Here is a 17,029-nt window from a genome sequence, read left to right on the forward strand (position 1 = left end):
TCTATGTTATTAGAACAAGCACCATTAGAAATAAACCCATGGCATTTTCTACTAGATTTTGAAGATTATCCTTGGTATAAATATAGTAGGAAATGGGCTGTACCTGTGGCAAATATCTGTGGCTTTCTGTCTGAATGAACCACACCTGATCAAAATGAGAAACACTCTGGTGTTAAAAGGTGATTAGAAGTTTGGTGTCCAGAACTCAATCATGCTTTGAGAAGAATAGTTCTACTCCCTAGAGTGTGCCATGTCATTCAGCTGCATGGACTTTTCAAAAATGAATCTTCCAAGATACTATAGAACTCAGGGGCCCATTGGGTGCATCCTGCAAGTTGCAGAATGCAGCTCAGCTCTCACTGAAGTCAGTAGCTATTGAGGGAACTCAGAATCTTACAGAATCTGACTTTAAGGCTACAGTGATGAATTAAGTATGGAAATTGTACTTCCCAATCTGTGACATAATGTCAATGTGCACAGCACAGAAGCAGTACCTTCCTTGGTGTCATCCTGGTCCTTCAAACTCCCTGCAGGGTTGTCCTCCTTTAGGAACTTTTTTCACAGCCTTTCTAGGGCTGGTCCTTTAAATTTGACAGACATAAGCAGCTGTGACCCTAAGGAAGCCATTTTTAAAATGGCTGTATCTTTCTTTCTGCTGGTAAGTACGTGAGGTGTTTCTCCTCAGTTTTCCCTTACCAATTGTTGTGGAGATGGCCCACTCAACTAATACTTTCTAGCTTCAATAGAAGCAAAAATGAGTGGTATAGTTTGCTGCAGTTGGAATGTCATAGATATTGAAAGAGAAGTTGCTTGCTGGCCTTTCCTAATTTGCAATTTGATCCCATGTTCCAAACAATCTTTATTTTTTTCCAAATGTGATGAGCATGTTGAATAAACTTGATATTCCTGGTTTTAGATAATTGAGAGGAATTTTCAAAGATATTCATAAATATCAGCATGAGGTTGGATAACTGAGTTTTGAATCATAAAAATTCTGTTGGGATAGGTCTTCAGCTGTTGCAGACCAAGCTAGCCCCATTGACTTCAGTGAAGCTATAGTGATATACGCCAGCTGATAATCTGATACACTGTAATTACTATTATTTCTTAAGAGTTATCTTGGATTGCATGTTTCATTCTACACTGCCTTTAGGATCAAAAGTGGCCTGAGCATCAGCATCGTTCTAAGGGTGAATCAAGAACATCTACAGCTTTTTAAAAGCTTCTTAGTTCCTGGTGTTTGGATAGTAAGATCTAATGAATTTGAAAGGATTTTCAGAATGCATCTGCCAAGAGTCGATATGTATTTGTGCATTTTCTCCAGAGGCCTATTACAGGAAAACCGAATAGATTGAACTAGAACTGCAGCTATGCCACTGTAGCGTAGTCACTTTTTACAGCAACAGAAGAGATTTTTCTGTCACTGTAGTAAATCCATCCCTCAAGAGATGGTAGCTAGGTCGGCGGAAGAATTCTTCCTTTAATCTAGGGGTGTCTATCCTAGGGCTTAGGTTGTCTTAACTATGTCTCTAAGAAGGGGTCTTAACCATGTCTCTGAGCAATGTAGCTAATTTGATCTAAGATTTAGGTGTAGACTAGGCCTAAAAAAAAAGGGCTGCTCATATTCTAACCTAAAACATGTCAGGAGTGATCAGAATGCTCACATTTGCATACATTGTACCTATCCATCCTCCCCATTTCACCTATGAATGTCTATGCATTTGTTCTGTATTGTGTCACAAGGCGCAAAAAAGGTTATTTTTCAAAATGAAATGAGCTGCCATTTCAACTTTTCAGCTCAATTTGCATCCAACAATCTGCAGCCATGACCCAATGAAAAAGTCAGTTAAAATCTAACTAAAAGCACAGCTGCCAGTTTGGTGGGCGTCTTTTTGTTTGTTTGTTTTAATACAAATTCACATAGATTTATCTAGTGTAGACACCACATCATGTACTATAGGACTACATGGAGTAATCACACACAACATGAATTCAGTAGTATATATCTTTTTGTGCACCTTTAGTACGAGTCTGTTTCAGATACTTAAGGATACCTCCCATTTCTGCCATGACTGCACAAGTTGGCTAACTCTGCCAGGTATCTTGGGGCCTTACTCCTTCTTCCATTGAAGTCAGTGGCACATAGGAATTGCCACTCTGGATGAGACCATGGTCCATCTCTGAGAATGGCCAGCAGCAGAAGTTTTCCCATTGACTTCAATGGAATGAGGAGCAGGCACATAAAGAGTAGTTCTACACATCTGTTCCAATTGCCATACAAAGCAATTTAATCCTCCCCTGATCCAGGCAAGTGGGAAAACAAGGTTTTCTATAGAAAGCAGCAACATGACATCTCTGTGGATGTCTTAATTCTCTTGTGTTTTAGGAGTTCTTAAATAGCAAACCAATCATAAGTTATGTAACCGAGTACTCTTTGAATAAAGACATTTGTTTTAGCAGCTAATGAATAACGTTGGCAATTAGAGTCTTTTTGTTCATTCTTCTATCTTGTTACCCCTAAAAATGTGCAGGTCAGGTTCTTGAGAAAATCGCCCCTTCAGTGGATGTGCCTGGTTTCATGATAAGAACAGTGATAGGCGACCTCTCTTGTTTAGTTATCTACGCTGATTAATGTTAAGGAAGGAGTAAGCGGACAAGCTGAGAAACCACAGCGGGCTAGCATCATGGCAGACATGAACAGTGTATGTGAGATCTGTTCCATGAATGGGCAATGCCAGGGAGTGTTTGTGTGTATTGAGTACCTCCAGGGCCGATGCAAGGATGTTTTGCGCCCTAGGCAAAACTTCCACCTTGCGCCCTCCCCCATTCCCAAGCCCCTGCCCTGAGGCGCCCCCCTCCCCTGCGGCAGCTCCCCACCCTCCTGCCCCAGCTCACCCCTGCTCCGCCTCCATCCTGAGCTGCTTCACTTCTCCCGCCTCCCAGGCTTGCGGCACCTAAGCTGATTGGCATTGCAAGCCTGGGAGGTGGGAGAAATGAAGCAGCTCACCCCTGCTCTGCCTCCACCCTGAGCTGCTTCACTTCTCCCGCCTCCCAGGCTTGCAGTGCCAATCAGCGTAGGTGCCGCAAGCCTGGGAGGCAGGAGAAGTGAAGCAGCCACGGCGTGCTCAGGGAGGAGGCGGGGCAGGGCTAAGTTGATATAATTCTAAAGTTGAAGTGAAGAATCTGTGAACAACTCAGATGGAAAAATGTCGCACTTAGAAGAGGCACATATATGTCAGTTTTAAATGGATAGTAACCATTCTGCAGCTGAAAATCAGTTGTGGCTTTGAAAAGCTATCATTTTTGTTCCATAATGAAGTGGGTGGATGGTTCATGTTTGTAATTTTGACTAAACTCTGGGCTCCCAAGTTTCTTTAATCTGCACAAAAGTTGGGACATAAAAATTTGACAGATTTTGCTTTCATGTATAGAAGTCTAATTCCACAGCACTGTAAGTCCTATTGAGTTCAAAACAGTTACTTTGCATGTACCACTGTACAACTGAGGTCAGAATCTGGCCTCTAGAGTAGGTACATATTACAAACCTAAATAAATAAATACAAATAGAACTGTCAACCCATTTATATATCTTGGGTCTATTTTCTTGCTATTATTTGTTTAATGCCAACAATATACAAAGCACAAAGAAAGAAATATCTACTGTCCCCAAATAACTTATAATAGAAGGCCTGTGTCCTGAAAAGAGCGTTGTGAGAGTGGATCCCTATTGACTTCATTGAGGTTCCATGTAAGCCCAGGGATCTGTCCATGTAAAACAGGGCCTAAAATACTGGCATAAAGCTAGACTGTCATTTATGAACTGCCCAGACTGAAGGGCAGCACATTGTTGTATTGTACCTAGAACAACTGCCCAGGAGGGAGAATGTGAGGGGAGTCAGATCCTCCCTTCTGGTGTCCCGGCTGCCCTGAGAGGGAATGAACTAAGCTGAGTCTGCATCTGGAACAGTATATGCTCCCCAACATACTGGCACAGCCCACTTGCAGGAGGATGGTACATAGCAACTCTATGGTGTTTGCTGCTACTCAGGTGCTTGAAGTGGTGGTACAACAGATGAGCACAGGGGAGGAAGGCAGAGCCTCCCGCCCCCTTCTACCTTGCAACCAGATGGAGAATGGGGTACAGCCTGGCCGGTAGTGAAGAAAGAATACACAGTGTGCACCAGAGAAAGGAATAATTCTAGTTTTGTTTTTAATTTTGGAATTATGAAGTCTCAGCTTGTGGCCATTAGTTTTTACTAAGCAAAATATGTTGATGTTAACAAGAAGACACTCACAAGAGAAAAAGTTAAACTGTCTGTTCAAAAGCACACTAAAAAGTATTACCAAAGGAATCATAAACCTTAGGCAATGGCACCTACTTATTAAAACACATCCTTTATATACATTTTTTCCTGTTTAAAAAAAACACATTGCAATAAAACCCAAGGATTGCATGACATGCTGGCATGTCTATTTCTGGAGACGTTGTTTTGTTTTTCCCAGCCGCGCTGTAGCCAATGTAAAGTAGTTGCTCCCAGGGGAATGTCAGCGTGTGATAGGATGTGCCAGCAGATGGGTGAGTAAAGCCTTGCATTTGTACTCTGCGTATGTGTAGAAGTAATTGCTATCCTGAGACTGCACCAACTTGCATAACCTCTTTGGAGTATGTGTGTTTTCTTAAAGAAAAGTTATTTAAAATAGGAAGAATATCTTACGAAAATGGAAATGCAAACGAAACACACAAATGGGAGGCTAACAGTCACCCTGGCTGTCTGAGAGTCTCCTCTCCAATGCTCCACCTCCACCTGCAAGTTCACCGGAGCACAGGAAGCTGACCTACTGCCAATCTCTCTTCATGAAGTATGGTAATAGTGTTTTGGGGAGAGACAGCACCGTGTTGTCCAACTGAGCAATGATTTACCCTTTTGATTGCTCTGGGCCTAGACTAAAAACTCCTGAATCTTGATCCAGGGAATTATAACAAAATATGCAACCCAGTCAAATCAAATAAAAATGAATAATGTTATGAAAAATCATCTGTGCCATCCCTTCTTTCTCTCTCTCATATCTGTTGCATGTAGTGGTAGCGTAGTCATGTTGGTCCCTGGATGTGAGACGGAAAGGGGATGAGGTAATATAATTTACTAGACCAACTTCTGTTGTTGAAAGGAACAAGCTTTCTCAGAGGTTCTCAGCCCACAGCCCATGAGCCACATGTGGCCCAATTAGGACACAGCTGTGGCCCGGCTGTGTGCTAAAGGCCATTGTGCCGTGCAGTGGGGTCCGGGCTCCTGGCCGCCTGGTGCAGCGGGGTCTGGGCTGCCTGGCCCTGCATGGTGGGGATCTGGGGCCTGGGATCCAGGGCTGCTGCTCAGCCCCACAGGATCTGGGATCCAGGGGCTACCCCACAGGGTCGGGGTCCAGGGTTGGTATCAGGGCTGCTGGCTGGCCTCGCAGGGTGGGTCCAGGCTGCCTGGCCCTGTGCCCAGGGCTCCACTCCTGGCCCCACTCTGTGGAGGGCTGGCTGGGGATAGGGGTCTGTGAAGAGGGGGTTTGAGGGGGTGCCCCCTGTCGTTCTCAACCTATGGACCAGGTAACACATTGTGGACCACATATGCGGCTTGCAATGATAAATAGGTTGTCAATGGGCTAAGGTCAGTGATTGTAGCATCACATCTGGAATTTCCTCTTCATAACTGCACACATGTGCATATGAACTTGGTTTTTCCTCGTGAGTGTTGGTGGGTAGAGCACCAAATGTTCACAGATTCAGAATAAGTCATATTGCTCAGTGAACTATCAGCAGAGGCTCACATATTATGGTAATGGGTACTGTATAAGAACAGAAAATAGAATATATGGAAGGAACTTACCTTTCACTTGCCATTTTTGCCTTATTTATTGATAGGTTTTCCATGAGGCTGATCACTGTTGTACCTGAACACCTCACAGTGGACTAAGCCTTATAACACTCTTTTGAGGTAGAGAAATACTCTTAATTCCCAGTTTACAGATGGGATCACTGAAGCCTGGAGTGGTTATTTGACTTGCCCAAAGTCACGCAGGAAGTCTGTGACAGACCTGAGAAGAGAACCCAGAATTTCTGATTCCTAGTCTAGTGCTGTAACAATGAGAACATCTGTCTTTGTCTTATCCCTCTCCCTTGGTCTTCCTCCCCACACCCAGCTCCTTCCCCCTTTTTCTTGACCACATCATTTCTTTTTCAAACCCCAAACATGCAGTTCCACGCTGTTTTACTGCTGATCCCCTTTCAAACCAGTCCCTCAGCCAATAAGTCACACCCCTCGACACCAAAGTGATAGTTCTGCGATACTCCATCAGAAGATTGTGCATGGCTGTTGCACTCTCTTCTGGACTCTGCACAGTTGCTCTAATCAAGCCTCATGTACTCAGATTTTTTCCCTCAAGTCCCAAGTGCTCCCCAAAGTCATTTTACTATGCAATGTCTTAAACAATTGTTTTCTGTAATTTCCAGTGTCTAATACCATCACTGTTTTGAAATTTGTATTGTTGTAAAGCAGCTTGCATGAAAAGATTATATTAAAATTATTTTTTCTGTATGTGCAATACATGTAAGAAGTTAATATAACTCTCACTATTGGATCATCTGACTAGTTTAATGGGAGAGAAGGAGCATATGACACGGTGATGATAAAGAGGAATTTCTGCAATGAATAGTATCCTGCTGCTTTAAGAGGTAACCTTGTAAGCCAATAAGGCTAGAAGGCTAGGATGCAATCCTGCAGCTACTCTGTGAGCAGAACTTCCTTTGAAGTCAGTGGAGTTCTGTTCGTGGAATAGACTGTAGACTAAATAACCCCAGTTCCCGCAGCCTCTCCTCATAAGTCATATGCCCCAGCCCCCTAATAATTTTTGTTGCCCTTTGCTGGACTCTCTCCAATCTGTCCACATCCCTTCTGTATTGGGGGATGCAATACTCCAGGTGTGGCCTCACCAATGCCAAATAGAGGGAAATAATCATTTCCCTCGATCTGCTTGCAATGCTCCTACTAATACAGCCCAATATGCCATTGCCCTTCTTGGCAACAAGGGCACAGTGTTGACTCATATCCAGCTTCTCATCCTCTGTAATCCCCAGGTCCTTTTCTGCAGACCTGCTGCTTAGCCAGTCAGTCCCCAGCCTGTAGCAGTGCATGGGATTCTTCTTTACTAAGTGCAGAACTCTGCACTTGTCCTTGTTGAACCTCATCAGATTTCTTTTGGCCCAATCCTCCAATTTGTCTAAGTCATCCTGGACCCTATCCCTACCCTCCAGCGTATCTACCTCTCCCCCAATCTTAATGTCATTTGCGAACTTGCTGAGGGTGCAATTAATCCCATCATCCAGATCATTAATAAAGATGTTGAACAAAACCAGCTCCCAGACTGACACCTGGGGCACTCCGCTTGATACCGGCTGCTAACTAGACATTGAGCTGTTGATCACTACCCGTTGAGCCCAACAATCTAGCCAGCTTTCTATCTACCTTATAGTCCATTCATACAATCCATACTTTTTTAACTTGCTGGCAAGAATACTGTGGGAGACTATATCAAAAGCCTTGCTAAAGTCAAGATATATCACATCCACCATTTTCCCCATATCCACAGAGCCAGTTATCTCATCAGAGAAAGCAATCAGGTTGGTCAGGCATAACTTGACCTTGGTGAATCCATGTTGACTGTTCCTGATCATCTTCCTCTCCTCCAAGTGCTTCAAAATGGATTCCTTGAGGACCTGCTTCATGATTTTGCCAGGGACTGGAGTGAGGCTGACTGGTCTGTAGTTCCCTGTGCTCTCTTTTTTCCCTTTATTTGCCTTTTTCCAATCGTCCGGGACCTCCCCCGATTGCCACGAATTTTCATAGATAATGGCCAATGGCTCTGCAATCACATCAGCCAACTACCTCAGCGCCCTTGGATGCATTAGATCTGGACCCATGGACTTGTGCATGTCCAGCTTTTCTAAATAGTCCTTAACCTGTTCTTTCACCACTGAGGGCTGCTCACCTACTCCCGATGCTGTGTTGCCCAGTGTAGCAGTCTGGGAGCTGCCCTTGTCTGTGGAGTCCGAGGCAAAAAAAAGCATTGAGTACTTCAGCTTTTTCCACATCATCTGTCACTATGTTGGCTCCCCCATGCAGTAAGGGTCCCACACTTTCCCTGACCACCTTCTTGTTGCTAACATACCTGTAGAAACCCTTCTTGTTACTCTTCACATCCCTTGCTAGCTGCAGCTCCAATTGTGCCTTGGCCTTCCTGATTACACCCCTGCATGCTCTAGCAATATTTTTATACTCCTCCCTAGTCATCTGTCCAAATTTCCACTTCTTGTAAGCTTCCTTTTTGAGTTTAAGCTCACTGAAGATTTCACTGTTAAGCCAAGCTGGTCGCATGCCATATTTGCTATTCTTTCTGAACTTCAGGATGGTTTGCTCCTGCGCCCTCAATAAGCTTTCTTTAAAATAGAGCCAGCTCTCCTGGACTCCTTGCCCCCTCATATTAGTCTCCCAGGGGATCCTGTCCATCAGTTCCCTAAGGGAATCTAAGTCTGGTTTTCTGAAGTCCAGGGTCCGTATTTTGCTACTCTCCTTTCTTCCTTTTTTCAGGATCCTGAACTCAACCATCTCATGGTCACTGCTGCCTAGGTTGCCAACCACTTATACTTCCCCTACCAATTCTTCCCTCTTTGTAAGCAGCAGGTCAAGAGGAGCATGGCCCCTAGTCGGTTCCTCCAGCACTTGTACCAGGAAGTTGCCCCCAGCACTCTTCAAAAACTTCCTGGGTGTCTGTGCACTGCTGTATTGCTCTCCCAGCAGATGTCAGGGTGATTGAAGTCCTCCATTAGAACCAGGGCCTGTGATCTGGAGCCTTCAGTTAGTTGTCCAAAGAAAGCCTCGCCTACCTCATCCTTCTGATCTGTTGGTCTATAGCACATGCCCACTATGACATCACCCTTGTTGCTCTCGCCTCTAAACTTAACCCAGAGAATCGCAACAGGCTTTTCTCCAGTTTCAAACTGGAGCTCTGAGCAATCATACCACTCTTTTACATACAATGCAACTCCTCCACCTTTCCTCCCGTACCTGTCCTTCCTGAACAGTTTATACCCATCCATGACAGTGCTCCAGTCAAGTGAACTCCCCCACCAAGTTTCTGTTATTCCAATCACATCACACTTCCTTGATTGTGCCAGGACTTCCAATTCTTCCTGCTTGTTTCCCAGGCTTCTTGCATTTGTGTACATGCACCTAAGAAAACTAGCCGATTGCCCTACTTCCTCAGTATGAATCAGGAGGCTTCCTGTCTTCTACCCTCCTTCTTGTGTTTCCTCCCGGTATCCCACTCCCCCCACTTACCTCTGGGCTTAGGTCACCATCTCCCAGCGAATCTAGTTTAAAGCCCTCCTCACTAGGTTAGCAAGCCTGTGAAGATGCTCTTCCCTAGGTGGATCCCATCTCTTTATAGCAATCCCTCTTCCCAGAACAACATCCCATGGTTGAAAAATCCAAAGCCCTCTCTCCAACACCACCTGCGTAACCACGCATTCACCTCCCCAATTCAACTATCCCTACCTAATTATTGTCTGGATCTAGAGTTTGAATTCAATTTTCTCTTGTTGCATTTATACAAAATAACTGTGGGCATAGATGCAAAAGATATAGTTGGATGGTTGCCTGGCTCATTGGGCTCTGATATGGGTATTTCTGGCAATTCTATGCACCTGGCATGTCAAGTAGCATTCCATCTTACATAAAATATGAATCCAAAGAAATAAAATACATACTACTTCTGGTGGGACTACTCCAGTGTACAAGCTTACTATTTATTTTTCAGTGTGGATTTGTGCAAATAAAGCTCAGTCACTCTAATGTTTGTAGTAAGCGAACACAAGAGATAGAAGTTCAGCTTTAGGGAACTGATTTTTAAATTTGAGCTCCTGAATGCTGTTGCCCATGCCCACTCTTGTGCGTTTATTGTGAGCCTTGTGATATTTGGACTTTTTCTTAAAGTTACAGCTCCTGGAGGCATTACATGGGAAATTCTGCTTTCATTTTTTAAACAGCAGGTTTCTAGCCCTAATGGTTGCAGAGAAAAGCCTGAAAATGTGAACCAAACGTTCCCGAAAGACTCAGAGACCATAAGCCAAATAAAAGAACCCCATGTGTATTTTTTTTTAAGTTGTGGGACTTTTTTTTTAAAGTCATTCTCCTGATGTTTGTGGCTTGATTCATGACTTGAACTCTTGGGGTTGGCATCATGGCACCCTCATCAAACTGGTCTTTCCCTAAACAGAATCTTAGTCTGAATTTAAGAAGATTATACTGAAAATGAGCTGTATCCAAGGAATCTGGACAATTGTGAAACTGCAAATCACTTGTTTCCATTTGTCTGATCTTAGATTATCACTTGAAAAGCAGAATGCCTTGGAGGTATTCTCCATTCCTTAGATAGATGACTCTCAGTGAAACAATCTACCCAGTTATGAGGACAATGAAAAATAGGATTTAATGAATCACCGGCATGTGATTTTTACATGGGGGGTGGTGGAGGAAACCATGTTGTTGCATAGTGCACTCTTCTTTCTCATAAAGAGTAAAACGTTGGGAAATATGAACATGTGGATGCAGCCCACAAAAATGCAATGATCTGGCCCTTATTTTCCACTGTTCCACACAGGAATCTTTTAAAAGGTAATAAAAAACCCTACCACTTAAATCTTACAGTATATCACATTATACATGTTGGTAATAAAATATGAGTACACTTAAATACATACACATAGTTTTAACCAATACAATTTATTATTATCCTTAGCTGTGCAGCTGTTAACTGCTTCAAATGTAGGAACCTTTCATGTCATTTCTGGCATCTGTGGCCTGGTTTTCCATCCAACGTTACTTCTCTAAACCACTTTATTAACATCAAAGAAAGGTGAATCAATTAAGAATTAGAATGAAGCATCTCTTAGTAACTATTTTTTAAGTGAGTTCAGATTAATGCTTTGGCACAATTTAATACAGCTGCAATTATCTGACTACAAAGAGTACGTTAGCCAATAATACTGTGAACTGTGGAAATTAGAGCAGTTTGGCCATTCCATGCACACACAATTGCTATCCCATGGGAAATTCTGACATTTCAACATTTGTTTTTTGTCCCGAACTGAGAAGTCAAAATATTGAAAAATTTCATGGAACAACAAGTTTTAGGGGTTTTTTTATTAGGAAATGTCAAAAATGAAAAAAATTGACATGTTCAGCTGAAACAAAACATTTTGTTTCTAATCGTTGACATTATGAAATTTTGATCGTTCCAAAGTTTCAAAATGTCAATTAGAAACAAAATGTTTTTTTCAAATGTTTCTTTTTTAAAAATTGAAAAATGTAATCAAAATTAACATTTTCCCACCCAAAAAATTCAATTATTCAAATCCTATGTATTGTCAGTAAAATATTTCCATCCAGAAACATCAACTAACATCAAATGTTGCTATTGTATAATTTTAAAAAGCTATAGCTGTGTCACAAAAGAAGTATCTAAATAAGATGGCTGATGTCAATGGCTGGTATGTAGGATAACAGCTAATGTACAGTGTTAAGTGCACCCTGTTATTGGATCTTTTCATATTGTTCTGGGGTGAAATTCACCCCTGAGTATAGCCTGCACAAGGCCCATGCACCTCTTGCACGCAGCACAGCTGAAATGGGACTTAAGTGATGCATAGGCCTAATGCAGACTTTCTGTACAGGGTTGCATTATACCCTTAATGAGCTCATGCTTATAGCTTTATTTCGTGTCAAGAAGGAGTCTTGGAGGCTAGGTGGCTTGCAGATTATTACACTCTGTCACCTCTGCAGAAGATCTGGGTTCTGAGGCAGAATTTCAATTCATGACTGAAAAATGTGATGGCTGGCTTGCTAATGTGACATAGTAGGTTGGGTTGTGCAAAGCCCACCAATTTCAGTGTGCATGGGTTTAGGCAAATGGAACTGGTGGGTTTGCTTTGCACAGCTTTGGGACATCCCCTTACCTCTGCTTTTGCTTTGAGTTTCAGGAATGTGTGAACCTGAAAACTCAAAGCGAAACTGGCCACGGTCATGTAAACCCCAGTAAGTTTTGTTGAAAGCAATGAAACTGCTAACTGTGGTCCCAGACTGAGCAAAACACTTTTAGTAGAAGAACAGTAGGGCTGAATGAACATTTCCTCATCCTGTGGTTACTGAAGTTACTTTGGATTGGCAAAGTATATTGGTTGGGCCAGGAGTGGTAAAGGCCAGCAGCTCCTCTACCAATACCCACTAAATACACTCCAGCTCATTTACTGTATTTCAGAGTGTGTATTGGTGACTTGTTAGAAGAAGGGAGCCCTGCAGATGACTTGAGTAGTTGGACTGAAGGTAGAAGGGCCAAAATCCTCTTCCAAGTTACAGCAAATCTCAAAGACTTTTAGTTTGGGGATGAAGCCAAGCAAAATTCATCTAGTTTTGACCTGAAATATTTACACAACTCTACTAACACAGCAATTCTTTTCAGTCTATAATTGCTATGATTCTATGAAATTCCTTATTAGATCAGTAGGAGCCTTCATAAAATGTTGCAAATTCTTGTGTAGTGTATTACAGGTACACATGGAAAAATTAAATCAGACCATTTTAATCTGAGTAAGTACCTTTTCAATCTGTGAAGCAGCTGCCCTCGTTGGATTTGAACCAAGGGCTTTTCATATCTAAAAAAATGTAGCCCTATCAAGTAAAGGGAAATCTTTAACTTTAGCGGGTAAACAGTGAGATGATCTTATGTTTTTATAATTGCTTTTGTATCAGAAACTTGGAGATAATGAATTTTGTGCATGTATTTATATCTTTAACAGTAGAAGCAAAAATATTTCCCCTGCAAAATGTTTTAATTAAAATGATTTTTTCATAAAATATTTTCTTCAACCTTTTTTTAATTTCATCAAAAATTCAAAATCCCCAAAAGCTAATACAAATGAATTTTCAGGGGTTTTCGGCAAAAGCCAGCAATTTTCAACAAAAGTGGACATTTTTTAGTAAAAAAATGCCATTTTGTCAAAATAGCCATTTTCTGTCAAAAACGGAACAAAAACTCTTATGATGGAATTATTTTTCTAATGGAACAGCTCCTAAACACACCACCTCAATTTACAAACAGACTAGAATAGGTAAATGCAACACGTATAAAACCTATATGCCTGCTGTAAGCTCCAGTCTCCCAACCATTCCCATCTCTTCCTTCTTCTCTCCCACCCTTAAATAAAATAAAATAAAAAAAAATGGTTGGGGGAGGGAAAGTGTGAGGTTCACTTGCAAAGTAAAACACCAGCATTTGTGCAGTCTGTGAGGAGTGGTAGATTCATGGTAGGTAATTACGAAGTAGGACACCTTATAATTTAAATCTTGTTAGCTGGAGTAACTATTTTACTAGAGAAGGGCCCAAACCACAGTGTTAGGCTTCAGGTACAAACTTCCAATAAAATGTATATGTAGGAATCCAGAATTTTGGATTAGATTTAGAGAGAGAGAGAGAGAGAGAGATGCTAGTTGTGAACCATGGCACCCAGCACCATACAAAGAGAAAATGATATCTCCTGCATGTGTTTCATCCAATTTCTAATGAATTGTTAAAGAAGTGGTCATCAGTTCATGGCTCTCAAGCTGATAGCAGATCTCTGGGGCTCGTTACATAGCCCTTGCTGAGTTCATCTGTCTTACTAGAATTTCCCTCTTAGGTCTTCAGTAGAACAATCAGGGTCGAAGTCTGGTCTCAGGCAGAAGAAGCAGATTGCTGATCCAGGTGAGCTCCCTGTTGGATACTTGAATTATAGCAAGGACAGCTGAGCAAATGGCCTGGCATTCCCTCCGCTTTCCCGCCCCTCCCCCACCCCCGGCTGGCCCCAGCCCTTCCCCCATGGGTTAATAAAAGAGCCCTTAGGAAACTGTACTTTCTTGCAAGCTGCCAGGAAGTGGGAAGAAGAAACAACCTTGTAATTTTTTATCAGTCAGGCATTGTGGGTAAGAAAGCAGGTGGGCGGGTGGGGGAGAATATTGTGTCAAATGTAGTCAGAGTCACAAGGCAATCCATGAATCATGGTACTAGTGTTAAAAGTCCAGCTTAAATATTAATACATGATTAGAATGAACACAAAAGAATCCAATTCAGATCAATCGATCCACTGTGATTATCATTATTAATAAACACAATGTTATGCCCTGGCCAGACTGCATATAAAGAACTGCAGATAATGTGTACTAGACTATAACACAAATCCTTACCTGTGAAATCACATAAGATACCTCGAACTGAACAAAACAATAGTCTTTTGTCTCTTGTGCCTAGATTTTTTAAGGTATTTTGGTGTTGCTGAGCTCAGTAGCATAATGTCTAACTGGTGTAAGAGTTTAAATCTCTTTTGCAAAAGTAATTTAGAAACTCCAATGGATTTAGGTTGCTAAGTGTCTGTATCCCTTTTCAAAATGAGATTTAGGATCCTAGCTCAGTTAGGTATTGCAACAACGAGGCCATGTCTACACTACAAAATTATGTTGACCTAACTTACATTGGCATTCAGCCTCCATGATATTTAAATTGCTTGTGTGGTGCACAGTTAGCTCATTGTGTAAGCAGTGCATGTCCTCAGCAGAAGTGCTTGAATTGACTGTATTGTCAGTGTGGGGCATTGTGGAATGGCTCCAGAAAGCCAACACCAGTCAACCTAAGCAATGCAGTGTCTACACTGACTGTCACTGACACTGTCAACCTAATTACATCAACCGTGGCTGTATGCTACTCTGGGAGGTGGTGTTACTAAATTGGTGTATAGAGTCACTTATGTCAGCAGGAGCCAAATTTAAGTGAAGACATTTCCACAGCTAGGTCGACGCAAGGCAGCTTGCATCAATCTAACTCTGTAGTGTAGACTGGGCCTGAGTGCAGCAGTGCCTAAATACCTTTAAAATCTGGGCCTTGGTCTTTTCTATCTAGCTGTGTTGGCCTCCTGCTTTAAGATCATATGAGTCTTTATAATGTGATTGCTACTCAGGCAACATCATCTCTGTAATTTAGATTATGAAAGGCTTGTGGTGACTTTCAGGTTTTATCATAATTAGCATGTTTTCAGCGTGGGTGGCAAGTAAGTGCCAAGCCCAGTATATCATGATTAGAGCAAGAACTATTTCAGGTACTCTACAATAATAACTAAAATCATTTGCTCTGCAAAAAATAGCAAAGGCTTAGGTTTAATTAAATCACAGATTCAATTAGTGGGAAGAACAATCTGGAATGTATTATAATTGCAGGGTCTAAAATCAATAAAATTCTAAGAAACCTACTCATTATAGCAATTAACTGAGCTACCTGCAGAAGTGCTGCATATACATGGCCTTGGTGGAAAGGAGGAGGAGATAGAGTGCCTTGGCCCTGGCATGTTCTCCTCATAGTCTGGTCTGGTGTAAGAACTGGTTAGATTAACTATAATTTTTGCAGAGATGCACTCCCTGCTATGGCTTCTGTGTTAGCAGCTGGTCTGACTGTGCACTCACTGAGCACGTCCCCTTGTTTTTGATGTATGAGATTGCTAAAATAGTAAGAGGATCCAGAACCTCTTCTCCAGAAATGGTCAAATATTGTCTAATCTGTAAAAGCAGTAAAGAATCCTATGGCACCTTATAACTAACAGACATTTTGGAGCATGTTAGTCTATAAGATGCCACAGGATTCTTTACTGCTTTTACAGATCCAGACTAATACGGCTAACCCTCTGATATTGTCTAATCTGTGGTTTGTACCGGGCACCTCTGCAGTTTCACTGAAGGCTCTTTTGCCCCTTCGTTGTGTTGTGTCCCAAAAAGTTTAGTACAAGATTTTCAGGGAGTTTGGAATTTCATTTTTCAAAGTTTATGCGTTTGGATGCCAACGCATTGATGATTGTTGTTTACACAAACGCATGACATTTCAAATAATTCTTCTGCATTCTCTTTTTGTTTGCTTAATTGTTGGTGTCTATTTTAAGTGATAATGATAGGAAAATACTCTCCATTAGGCAATAATGGACTGTGCAGATGTGACTGGCAGGATTGTGTATCATTGATATGAGGGGATTGTATAAGATCAAGTGATAAAACTAAGGTTGAATGTCATTTTGCATCCTGTGAAGATACTAACATATCACAGAACAGAAACGTTAAGCCTAATTCCTCCTTTTGAACAACCATCAACCGCTGTGAATCAAAGTGGAAAACAGTAAATGACTCACTTTCCTGCAAGTAAGAATTTAATGAGACTCCTTAGTCTGGTACACACAAATGTGAGATGGTGAAATGCGAGATACTTGACCCTGATGGGCAGTTATGAGGATGTTGGTCAGTGTTCTTCAAACAAAAACAAGCTCAAATACGATCTATAAAATTGAGAATGTAATGTAGAGAACTGGGACGATGCCACAGAAAGTCCGGTGATGGCAGTGACTAAGAATTTTATACTGTGTTGAGTAATACAATTCTGAGAGACGAAGCAGGAGAAGGAACAACGCAGCATGATGTACACACAGATTTACGCAAACTGACACATGATGGGCTTGCCTTATGTGAACTTAAAAAAAAAAAATGCTGGGAAATGGATGTTTCTTGTTCTAAACTGATGAGACTTGTAATAAACCATGCCTGCTTGCTTGAAAATTCTCTTGATGTTTTGATGGTTTAGTGCCTGCTCCTACTCCCACTGCAGCTAATGGCAAAATGTACACTGAATTAGGTGGAGCAGATCCTCAGCTGGTGTAAATCATCATAACATGGAATGGCTCCAATTTATGCCAAGTGAGGATCTGGCCTAGCAAGTGCAGGAGTAGGATCTTCATGTGACAACTTAATAACTGGTTACTCCACTGTATCTTTTCAATAAGGCTATATACATTTAGGGGCATATAAATTAGCTGCTTTGTACTGTATTTACACCACACTTGTTGAAGCTGTTGTGACTAGAGTGGAAA

The 17,029-nt window shown here is 41.8% G+C and overlaps 1 long non-coding RNA gene across 1 annotated transcript; it reads left to right on the top strand.

Annotated features, from left to right (window-relative positions):
• Positions 1-547: 547 nt before the first annotated feature.
• LOC120401818 lies at positions 548-16,601 on the top strand. The gene is made up of 3 exons (XR_005596760.1): positions 548-658; positions 13,775-13,839; positions 16,085-16,601. It is a non-coding gene; the product is annotated as an uncharacterized LOC120401818 (long non-coding RNA).
• Positions 16,602-17,029: the final 428 nt, after the last annotated feature.

Source organism: Mauremys reevesii, linkage group 3 (assembly GCF_016161935.1).
Source record: "Mauremys reevesii isolate NIE-2019 linkage group 3, ASM1616193v1, whole genome shotgun sequence".
Lineage (NCBI taxonomy): Eukaryota > Metazoa > Chordata > Testudines > Geoemydidae > Mauremys > Mauremys reevesii.